The 11,617-nt window shown below is 49.9% G+C and overlaps 1 protein-coding gene across 1 annotated transcript in view; it reads right to left on the reverse strand.

Annotated features, from left to right (window-relative positions):
* Nucleotides 1–11,617, reverse strand: part of NRF1 (nuclear respiratory factor 1) — a 33,935-nt gene that overhangs the window by 10,045 nt on the left and 12,273 nt on the right.

Consider the following 11,617-nt stretch of genomic DNA (forward strand, 5'->3'; position numbering starts at 1 on the left):
CGTAAAGAGCAAGTTTTTACAGTCCACATTCCTTCTTTTTCTACACACCACCATCTCCCCCTGCCTGGGCTGTGCAGCAGGTGGGTTGAGTTCCTACCTCTCTCTCTCCCCCCCCAGAACTTATTCTTGGTATGCTACTGCCTCTGGCAGATTCCTCCCTTTTAAACTGCACATCTGTTGCTAAAATAACAAGGTTTGGGCTCTGCCCTGGTGACCGAAGGCACAGAACATTGGTGCACCCTGGCAGAGCCTGAGCCATGCTGGGTGGGTGGTTGGTTGGTTAGAATCCTCTCTGCACACCAGAAGGCAACACTGGGTGCAGGGGGAGGAATGAGTTTGTTTGCCCTAAGCAGAGGTCTTCCAGGTGTTTCGTCCCTGTGGGTCTCATCCCAGGTGTGCAGGGGCCCGTCCAGGGGAGACTCATGGCACATGGACCCACATGGACGTTTGTGAGGGAAATCAAGTGGCTGCTTGTGCACCAACCTGGTCTGTCCCTTCCCAGGGCAGGACAGAACAGGCTGGGAACCGTTTCCTGAGAGGGAAAGGAGCTGTGGTGGCTGGAGAATCCTTTCAGCTGTGCATCTCCTGGGGGTGATTCAGCCTGGAGTGCTGCTCTGGTCCAGAGCAGGAAGCACATCCCTGACAGCAGCAAATGTGCAGAGACCCTAAGACACAGCCAAGTCCGAGTCTTACCCATTTTCCATGGGAATTCAAACCTCTTATCACTTAACTCCTGTTTGGAAGTGTGACTCAGCCGTTTATTATGCAAAGGCAAGGTATCAGGAAGCTCTGAGAAGGTTTGGCTGAGGATGTCCTAACACATCCATGGGTTAGAGCAACAGGAAAGCACCACAGGCTCAACTCCCTGATGGTGCGTGATGGAACACAAACCCCCTGAGCTGCTGTGACTTCAAAGGAGCTGAACATCCTATATTTATGCCAGCAATAAAACTGCTTCCATTAGCTTTGTGTTCGGCACCTAAATGCAGCAGCCACACACACACCAATTAGAGTCTCCTAATGCTTGGGAATACAAAGCTTTGGTGTGTGTTTTTCCTGATGGGAAGGGGTGGAAGGGAAGAGATCAGCAGGCTCAGGGGAATAGCAGAGAGCCTTTCACTGAGAGGTCTCGTGTTCAAAGCTGTCCTAGGCAAGGGGGAACAGATGGTCCCCTCCAGAGGGCTGTGCTGTGGCTTACATCAAATGAGGGATTGTGGACAAGTTATTGAAGCCACAAACATGCTGCTGGTGGTTTCTGGTAGAGAAACCAAGGGATTACATGCTATGAAGCAACTGAGCAAAGGCACCTCATTCCTGGAGGGAACTGAGGCAAATTGCTGCTTGTGTGGTGCAGGAACCTGAATACAGGGTCAAACTCTCTGCTTTAGCTGTCAGCAGCTCCTTCCACTTGTCAGCACCAGAACTCACTCACTGAACTTCCCTTTGGGGCTTTTGAAGGTTAAAATCATGGGGAAAAGAGAGGTGAGGAAGTTCAGGGATCTGTGGCAACAAGGAAGGAAAGAACAACCCACAGGGAAGGAAAGTTTGCTATGATCTGTAAGTTTGGTGTAGGAATAGTAATTATGATTCATTTTAAACCAATTCCAAGCTAGTGATCCTCAAGTTTTTTCCTTCTCAGAGTCTCTCTTCTCCAGGGCATGTTTGGGGCAGATGGCAAGAAGACCAAGAGCATTCCCAGAGCAGAAGGAGGTCCATGTGAACCACCAGAAAGTATTGCCCAGAGAGGAATTTGTATAACTGTGAGGGAATAAATGAAGCCAAAAGATACGGAGGGTGGGATGAAAAAGTCAAATCCAGGCTTAGAAATGCCACCTCTGGTTCTGGAAAAGATTCAGAGGAAACCACTTGAGGAGAAATGGCTTTTTTGCCCTCCTTGGAAGCCGTTTCACAGCTCCTCGTTGACTCACAGCTGCACATGTGAGCTCCTGGCCTGGCTCTGCTGTGGTGGCCTCAAACATCAACTGATGGACTTGTGCAACCAAAAAAGATCCCCAACCTTACTCCTGTGTGCCATGGTGTGCAGAGCAGGGAAAATAGGGCGATTCCCTGCAATCTTCCTGCACAGCTGTTTACTGGCTGAGGATTACTGCTGTCACATGAGCTGCTTTACAGCAAAGCCAAGCTGTCTTCATCAGCTGAGAAGGTCACTGGGAGACAGGGGCCTGCAGGGACAAACACACTGCCCTCCTCTCTGACTGCCATTCCTTTCCCAAAGGGACCCTAGGCACTGGGAAAAGCATTCCCAACTGGTCAGAGGGCAAGGAGAAATGGTTTTACCTTCAAGCCTTCTGCCCAGCTATCAGTAGGACTCACCCAGGGAATGGGGCGAGAGGAGGAATAGCCCTGTTGCTGGAATATGAGCAATCAAAGGTTTGGAAGCTGGGAGAGTCCTTCCAGTGACAAACTGACCTTCTCTCCCGTGTGTGCCCACCAATATTTTGGGCAAGGCCAACCAAGTGTGACCAGCCAAGGGATGCCAAGGTGCAGCTGCATCTCCTCAATGAATCAATCCCAGAGCAAGAAGTGTCCTCTTCAAAGTCAAAATCCAATCACTGAACATCAAGGCCAAGGAAGAGGAATGAGTTTCCCTTGGAAAAACAAAAATCTGGAAGTTTAGTGCAGCCACTGAGGAAAACTAATCAAAATCTGCAATTTTCACCCCTCTGGGCAGGGGGAACACGGGAAACATCTCTGCTCACAGGCTCAGTGGCTGCAGGACAGGGATCTTTACTATGCCCCAGAGGCACAAGACAGATGGGGATGTGCTTTTAGGCTTTAAAATCAGTCCCTGCTCCGGAGATCCAATGAAGAGGATAAATACAGGCACAGAGTGATCCTCTGGACATGCTCAGATAAAAGCAACAGAGGAACTGAGGAGGTCAGACCCTGCTGAGGAAGCAGCTGAGGCTGTTTGCAAAGAGGTCCTGAGCACTTTTCAAGGCAAAGAAAATAAAGAACCACCTTGATGTCCATGGTGTGTGTGTCTGGGAAGTGGGAACACACAGTTCAGAGAGGAATGTGGAGTGAGGGAGAACAGAATCCACAAGCAGCTCTGCAGGGAGGGAATTCTGATAGAATACACAACCCCATGAGCTTCATAACTGGAGACCCTGCAAAGCTCTGTGTGCTGAGGAGCTGTGCTTGGGGAAGACCCAACATGCAGCTTAGCTGCCACAGGGTATTTCTCCTCCTAGCAGGGTGCCTGGCAGGGGAGAGAGTTCCCAAAGCCCAGCTCATTTCAGGAGATGCCTTCCACAGGAACAACAGCTTGCTGGGATTTCAGCCAGCTTCCCATTTGGATCAGATTGCACCCTACAGCCACTGACAGCCATTAAGAGCCTGGAGCACACAGATTGCCCTGGGGTCAGACCAACCTCCATCCATTCAAACCAGCAACGTTTTCCACAGTGCGTAGCAGGAAAAGAGTGGCCTGATCCAGCCCAGCTCAGAGCCACGAGGATACCTGCCAGGGGAGGCAAGGACTGTGCCCTGCTGTCATGAAACAGCAGATTGCAGCCCAGTTCTGCTGTGACATAGGGGTGCAGGGGGATTAGAAACCCCTCTCCATCTGCCCTGATGCAGTGTAATCACAGGCTGCTCTCACAATTCCCTTTGAGTGGTGGAAGGGGCAAAAAGTGGCACAGAACAGGTAGAAAAGAGCACTGACAACCTCAGCTTTGTCTGTGGTTGTAGCACTCACCCATCACAACACAGATGGCGGTGAGGGGATGCTTCTCCCCTCAACAGGAGGTCTTGCAGGCCAAAATCTGCACTTGGTCCTGGCACTCTATGTCCTTGTCCAAAGTCCCTCTCCAGCTCTCTTGGAACCCCTTTAGGTGCTGGAAGGTGCTCTAACATCTCCCTGGAGCATTCACTTCTTGAAGATGAAGAAAAGCAAGATCCAGTGAAATCAAATCTATGACATCTATATCACTTCACCTGCCAAAATGCCTCTTTTCAGTAACTATCCTGCACTGAGCAGCTCCTTCTGGAGCCACATGGAATGTTGAGGGACTATGAGATGAAGATGCAGAAGCCTGGACAAATATCTTACAAATACACCAAATAAACAGACTTCAAATTCAACCTGAAACCACAGTGAAGTTCTAGTCAGGCATCACATTAGTGTTCCCAGCCAGAGAGACTTTGTGACAAAGGATCACCATGTAAATTGTTGTAAAACAACCTGGATCCCTCAAATGTGAAGCTTCCAACACAACAACTCAGAAGACAGATCCATGGAGTGTCAGACCCGAGTCTTCCAAGAGAAATTCAAGATCAGCAGAAAGACTTTAAGCTTCCTGTTAGGATCACAGGGATGACAACTGCTGTAGGTAGCCAACCAGACCAGCTTTAAAGCACTGCAGCAGACATCAAGCAGCTTCTCTTTGAAAATGTATGGATGAAGAAGAAATCCTGCCCAGTCTGGTGTGGATCCCAGTCCTGCTCCTTCCCTCTTGCAGGCCAGAACAAAAGGGAACATATTGCAGCTATGCTGGGAGAGGAGAGCTGCTGTCTATTTCTTTAAATGTCATGTTAATGCCTTGTAATCAGCTTTAATTTTTAAACAGACCCAACCCTCCTGTCCATTTCCCCTAATTCAGGACACGTGGAAGGTAAATGGCCTGTGCTTAAACCGGGACAGCATCAGCTGTGACAGCTGGAGAGCCTGTAAGTCTCAACTGCCTGCTGACAGCAAGGGATGGCAAAAAACTCACCAGGGGAGGGGAAATGGGGAGGGCAAGGGAGGTGCTGGAGATGCTGTAAGGTCATGGAGAAGCCAGAAGATAAGGCCAGACAGGGCATGGCTCATTTGCTGCATGGAAACTCACTGGAAGAAAAGCTAGGAGGGATGGAGCAGCAAAGGTCTTGGCAGTGACTCTCCACCCCTAAGGAAGTGGCTTCTCTGTCACAGACACACTGAGGAGGGAAGGCAAGTGGCTTTTAGGGGACAGCAGCCAGGAACTGAGCCACCCCAGAGTCTCCCTTCTCTCTTTGTGATCTCAAAGTCATGTTTAGAACCAAAGAGCAGCCCGCAGGCTTCATGTGAGACTTGGATGCAGAATAGGGACACAAAACTACCCAAGAGGCTCTTCCTGTGCTGCTCTGACACTGCTGTTTTGCAGAGAGAGAGCTGTGGGACATCACCAATGCTCAGCATACACAAGTATTTTTCCCCAAGAATCACAGAATGGGTTGGAAGGGACATTAAAGTTCATCAAGTTCCACTCCCTCCCATGGGCAGAGACACCTTCCAGCAGCCCAGGTTGCTCCAACCTGGCTTGGAACACTTCCAGGGATGGAGCAGCCACAGCGGCTCTGGAACACCTGTGCCAGTCCCTCAGCACCTCCCAGCCAGGAATTCCTTCCCAATATCCCATCTAACCCTCCTTCAGCTTAAGGACATTCCTCTTGCCCTATCACTCCATGCCTTATTGAGAAGTCCCTCTCCAGCCTTCCTGTAAGCTCCTGTTACATACTGGAAGGGGCTCTAAGGTTTCCCCAGAGCCTTCTCATTTCCAGGCTAAATAAAGTAAATAAAATGAAGTTTCTCTACCCCAAAAACCAAACTGTGCCCAGAAACAACCATTCTGTGTTTCCATACTTATCTCAGCAAGCCAAGGGAAGCCCAAAGCAAACAGCACCCAAGTGCTGTGGCATCCAACTCCAGCCACTGTCTGTGCTGGGTTGTGCAGAGCTGGCTCCAAGCACCAAAACTGCACATTGCAGTGGGTTAGCTAGACTGAAGGGAACTCTGGCCATGGCTGTGGTACAAGAGGGACTTGTCCAAGCCACTATTTTTAGCCCTGGTTGGTGGGCAGACAAATCCTAATCAGCAGCAGCAGCAGCCTCGTCATCAGTCCCAAGATGTCAAACCAAAGCCTCCCAGTGCCTGTGACAGCCTGGAGTCACAGGGACAGCCTGAGCCGAGGGCTCTGCCAGCACTGCCTGGGATTAGAGCCCAGGAATCAGGCAGGACAGCAGCAAAAGCTAGGAGAGTCATGGTGGTGGGTTAAAGGGCAGGGCAAGGTGTGCCAAAGGGAGCAGGAATTAGCCCTGCTGGGACGGGTCAGTGCAAATGGAGCTGCAATATTGAGTCTTGGAAATACTTCGGCTTTCGTTGTACTGGGAAAGAGCTGAGTGCAGGTATTGGCCCTGTGGCTGGTGTGCCACAATCCCAGCACTGCATATTCCTTGCCATGCACTCTGGGGATCCCCAGGGAGCCAGAAGTTGACAGGGAAAAGTGCAGACACAGGGATGGCTGAGCTGCAGGCAAGTATCTTCTCTTTATAGGGAACTGAGTGTGCCTAGAATCATGGAATCACTAGGGTTGGAAAAGACTTCTCAGATCAAGTCCAGCCATTCCCTCAGCATTGCCAAGGTCATCACTAACCATGTCCCCAGGTGCTACATCCATAGGGCTTTTAAACCCCTCCAGGGATGTGGATTTCATCACTTCCCTGGGCACCTATGCCAATGCCTGTCAGCCCTTCCAGTGAGGAAATTTTCCCTAATATCCAATCTAAACCTCCCCTGGGGCAATTTGAGGCCATTTGCTGTGGTCCTGTCCCTTGTTACCTGGGAAAAGAGACCCAGACTTGACACAGATGAAGCTGATTTTAGCTGAGGTTTATGTCAAGGTGTTTTACTCAAGTGCATCATGGCCCTGTTGATGTAATCATTTATGCACAGTAGTTTGTCCTCTAGGAAACACCTTTCCCTGTTCCTGGACCTGCCCAGCAAACCCAGGAACTCACACTCCGCCCCTTCAGCTCTCCTAGCTGGCTGCCACCAGTGTCTCTTCTACCCTCTCATCTGAAACATACCTGCAAGAATGATTTTCCTCACCTGCCCTTCAGATTGGGATTAAATCCTACCTGTTTCAGGGTAAAGCTTTGTTAAAATTATCTTTTCCCACCAGGAAGGCCCTACACAAGGCTTGACTCTTTCCTTCTGTCCTCTTGGATGCAAGCAAGCTGATCTGCACTTTGCCAAGCTGCTGGCGACTCATTTGGCTCCCTTTTCCCTAAAAAGGAGATCCAACAGGAAAAACATCAAATATTTCTTTTTAAAAATGATACTTGCAGCCTCTAAACCTCCCTCCCTCATTCTGAATTGTTTTTTTCATGCACAAAGCCACCAGGTAGCAGCAGCTCCCTGTCCTGAGGCATCCCAAACCAGGACAGGCAGTTCCCTGTGCTGGGTTTGCCTGGTGTAGTTGTTGTGTTTCTGCTCTCTAGGACACACACACAGTCTGGAGAACAGGATCCTGACTCCTGGGTGTGCTGTAAACAGCCCTCCCAGAGCTGGATGGGACTGGGAACTGTGCTCCAGGCCGAGGGGAGGATTCCCCATCTCCCATCTGCACACTGAGGGCGGAGACAGGTGTCCACCTGCCTCCTCACTGCTTTGTGTGGGAGGCTCAGCAGCCTCACCCAGAGCTGAAACCACTTCCAATATCCAAGTCACCACCTGGAAGAGCTGTTCCCTGAGGCCTCTGCCACCCCCAATGGCGCTGGAGGCTGTTTATCCTGTGCTTACTTGCAAGGCAGAGAGCAGCACTGACGCCTTGCTCCTCTGTCTGCGACAGCACAGAGCTTGCTAATCCCTCCCTGCCCACGTCACAGGCCTAATGCTCTCCCTGGGCTTCCAGCACAAATCCTGGCTCACCCCCAGCACAGCTCCCTTTGGGGGCATGAGGAATTGGGACTCGAGTTTTTGGGTGGGTTAGGGGATGGAGGATCCTCTTAGTGCTCACCTGGAGGCTGCCACACCTCAGCAGGTATATCTGTGCTTCCAGGTGCATCTCCAGCAGCACAGGGAGGAGATACAGCAGCAAAATGTGCTTTGGGGACAGGAAAAGGGCAGTGGCTGCTGCATGTGAGGTCAAGGGGGACAAGAAATGATCCATTGGGTCTCTGCCTGTGCCTAGCTCAGGTCATAGTATCAGAGTATGTTCAGGGGTTGGAATGGAGCTTAGAGATGATCCAGTGCCAACCCTCTGCCCTGGGCAGGGACACCTTCCACCAGAGCAGGTTGCTCAAGGCTTTAGCCAACCTGGCTTTGAACACTGCCAGGGTTGGGGAAGCCACAGCCTCCCTGGGCAACCTGGGCCAGTGTCTTACCACCCTCACAGCAAAAATTTCTTCCTGGTATCTAACCTACATTTCCCTCTTTCAATTTCTCCCCATTCCTCCTTGTCCTGTCCCTGCAGTTCCTAACAAGGTCTGCTAAATGAATTCCCCGGTTACAGTTTGATTTCACATCTTCCCCTGCCACTTCTCTTCCCAACACCATGCCTCCTTCCGTGCCCTGTTGGAATCCCAGCTGAAGCTTGTAGCAGACCATTCTTCTTGCCTCCCAAACGCCACACACTGCAGCAACCCACAACTACCTCAGATTTGTGATGCCACTGAAGCCCTTAAACCAACCTTTCTTGGGCAGGGAGCTGCTGTGTCCTTCCCAGGCAGCCCTGCATGCTGCTCCAGCCCTGCTCAGGCAAAAGCCTCATCAATATTTCAGGCTGAAGGCAGGAAGCCTGTGGCCCAGGCAGCTTTCAGGCCCCTGATCAGATCAATGTCAAACAAAAGGCTGCGGCGTGAGGATGCTCCAGGAGCAAGGCTTGGCTGCAGCCTGGCAGGGGCTCTGCTCCTCCCAGCACTGATAGAGTTTCCTCCAGTCTGGGATGGCTCCAACCCCAGCCTGGCACACTCCAAAAGCAGCTCCAGAGTGCACAGCTTCCTCTCACCAGAGCATTTTGACTTTTCCAGCCAACTCCAGGACTTGGTGCTGCTGCAATCGCCTCCTCTGGCTCTGAATATCACTTTGCTCAATGTCAGCCACTTAAGAACCAACATCTGAGCCTCAAACCATAGGGTCATTGCTTCCTGCATCCTCTGAGCAGATGCTCCAGAGTAGCAAGAAAAGCATAATGCACTTAGCTAGTTTGACACTGCATGGGAGCAAGAGATCTGATTTCCTTCAGCTGTAAATGTAACTGATCACAAGATTATCCACAGCCCTTCGGTGGTTCAGCCACACTTCTCTGCTCTTCACTCCCTACAAGAACAAAGTCAGCCCTGGATTCCAAGGGATCCACGAAAATACAGAGGTTTCCTCTTTTTAGTAGTCTTGGTTGTCTTGTATCAATTATTATTCAGGTAATAATCCCAGAGAATGGGTGAGGAAATGCCATATTGAGATGGAAATGGAATAACAAAGCAAAGAGAGTAATTATATCTAATGGCTAAAATCAGGAATGAAAGAGTTGCCTGATCTCACAGAAATCATGGAGTGGTTTGGGTTGGAAGGGACCTTAAAGATCATCCAGTCTCACCCCCTGCCATGGGCAGTGACACCTTCCACTAGCCCAGGTTGCTCCAAGCCCCATCCAACCTGGCCTGGAACACTTCCAAGAATGGGGAGAGGTGTTGAACACCTGTCTCCTTTTCCTTATCAATAAAATGGGGATAAATCTCTCTCCCTTCCAGGGAAAGTGGCATGGGTAAGGGATTGGAATCCCTCAGATAAGTCCTACAGAAAGGTAAGACCATTCCTAGGGAGAAGCATTGGAAATTGGGAATATCAGCAAATCAAGACTTTACAAGCAACATTGACCAGGGGGAATTTGCTGGTTAATACCATTATGGCTCTGGCAGTTTTCTCCCTTTCCTTCTACAATCAGTTGCCCTAAATCACTCCCAATTCCATCTCATCTGGACAGAAGGGCACACAGGGTAAGAACATTCCTAGAGAGAAGCATTTATTGGGAGTATCAGCAAAATAAGACAGGAGCAACCAAGGGGATCTTGCTAATTAATACCATTACGGTTCTGTCAGTTTTCTCCCTCTCCTTCCTGCAATCAGTTGCCCCCAAATCACACCCAATTCCATCTCCTCTGGATAGAAGGGCACACAGAGGGGTTTGTACCCACTGTATCCAGGAGGATGCTCCCACTCCCACCCTGTGTATGGAGCAGGCAGCTAAATTCTCCCGACAGAACCAACGCTGACAATCCATCTGCTCTCCAGCCCCAGACAGAGACAGCAGCAATGGATACCAACATCTCCTCCATCCCTGAGGGAGATATATTAGCTGGTTACGTAATAAAACTAACAGCATGGCTCTTCCAAGGACTACAAAGCCCTTCCCCTTAATACCACCGGAGATTAGAGCAAATCGAAGGCGAGTGGAAACGAGGAGAGGGGCTGTGGGCGAGGTTCTGCTCAGAGGAAAATGCTGCAGTCTCTCCCCTTAATGCACTCTAAATCCCATCTGATTTCCAACTGGGCTGCTAAAAACAAACAGAAAAGAAGGGGGGAAAAAAAGGCTCAGGCTGCATTACAATGATCTTAATACCGTGTGAGCAAGGTGGAGTGACTCAGGGAGGGTGTGGAGAAGGAGAGGTTGGAGGGGAAGCATCCAGAGGAATCCAAGCCCAAGAAAGCATTTTGGAAGCAGCCCAAAAGGAGTCAGGGGTGCAGAGCTGCTAAAGGACACTAACATGCTTTTACAAATCTGATTAGTTGCTGGTTTTGAGCATCCAGGGGCAGATCCTTCCCTCGATAAACACACAGCACTTCCCCTCACACCAGGCTGCAAATACAGTGCAACACAACCCTACCCTCCCCTCAGCCTCGGGTGCATTCCCAGCTCCAAGGACAGGCTTTGCACTTCATTTCTGCTCCCTCTTCAGGCTGGTTGACTCTACAGCAAGAGAACCAAGTCGAACGGAGTCAAACTCCTCTTCCCTCCACTGCCCTGGTTTTGCTGCAAGCTAAATACTGGCGGTTCAAAACAAGCTGTTCCCTGTGAGATGAGGATTGTGATGGATTCTGAGGTCACATCTAACCACACTTCTGCTTTACAGGCAAAGTGACAGGGAAGAAGTCATTGCTTTGCTACCTGACCACACATGCCTGGCCCCTTTGACAGTCAATGCCCAAACAACTTCATCCTCAAGGAGATGTTTCTGTATAGCTTCACCCTTTGTGTCCATTTTGAGCTTATTTTGACACACCTCCTTCCATTTAATCAAAATAACCAGCAAGTTTCTTCTCTGAACTTGGAAAGCATGGAAAAGGCATCAGGAGGAACTGGAGGCAGTGGATGAGCATCAACTAGATATGTTTGCACATTCCTGTATCATCTCTTGAACCAGTTGCTATGAACTTACAGGTTTACTTGCTACCAGCTCAGTTTGAATTGCTGCAAAAGTCACCAGACTTGGCAGAAGAGACATCAGATAACAGGTGAGAATCCCTAGAACTAAGGGATTGACTGTGATGGCAAGATGGAAAATAAAACAGGAGGCAAACAACCCAAGGTTGACTGCTGAGGGATGTTGGGATCCCAGCAGGAAAGCAACAGTTGCTTAAGAGCAGCCACGAAGCACACACAAAAAAAAAAAAGCCTTGAGAAGAGAAGGAAATGGGTGGGTAATCAAATGTTGGTCATACTCTCACAGTAAAGAGGTTTGGAGATGAGTTTCTAATGGCACCAACTAGTTGTGTTAGTAGAACAAGCCTGGTACTCCCTGTGCTACAGATACAGTGGGGAGTAGTTTCCCCTCCTCAAAAAAAAAAAACGGATAA

Source organism: Acanthisitta chloris, unplaced genomic scaffold (assembly GCF_000695815.1).
Source record: "Acanthisitta chloris isolate BGI_N310 unplaced genomic scaffold, ASM69581v1 scaffold23335, whole genome shotgun sequence".
Taxonomy (NCBI): Eukaryota; Metazoa; Chordata; class Aves; order Passeriformes; family Acanthisittidae; genus Acanthisitta; species Acanthisitta chloris.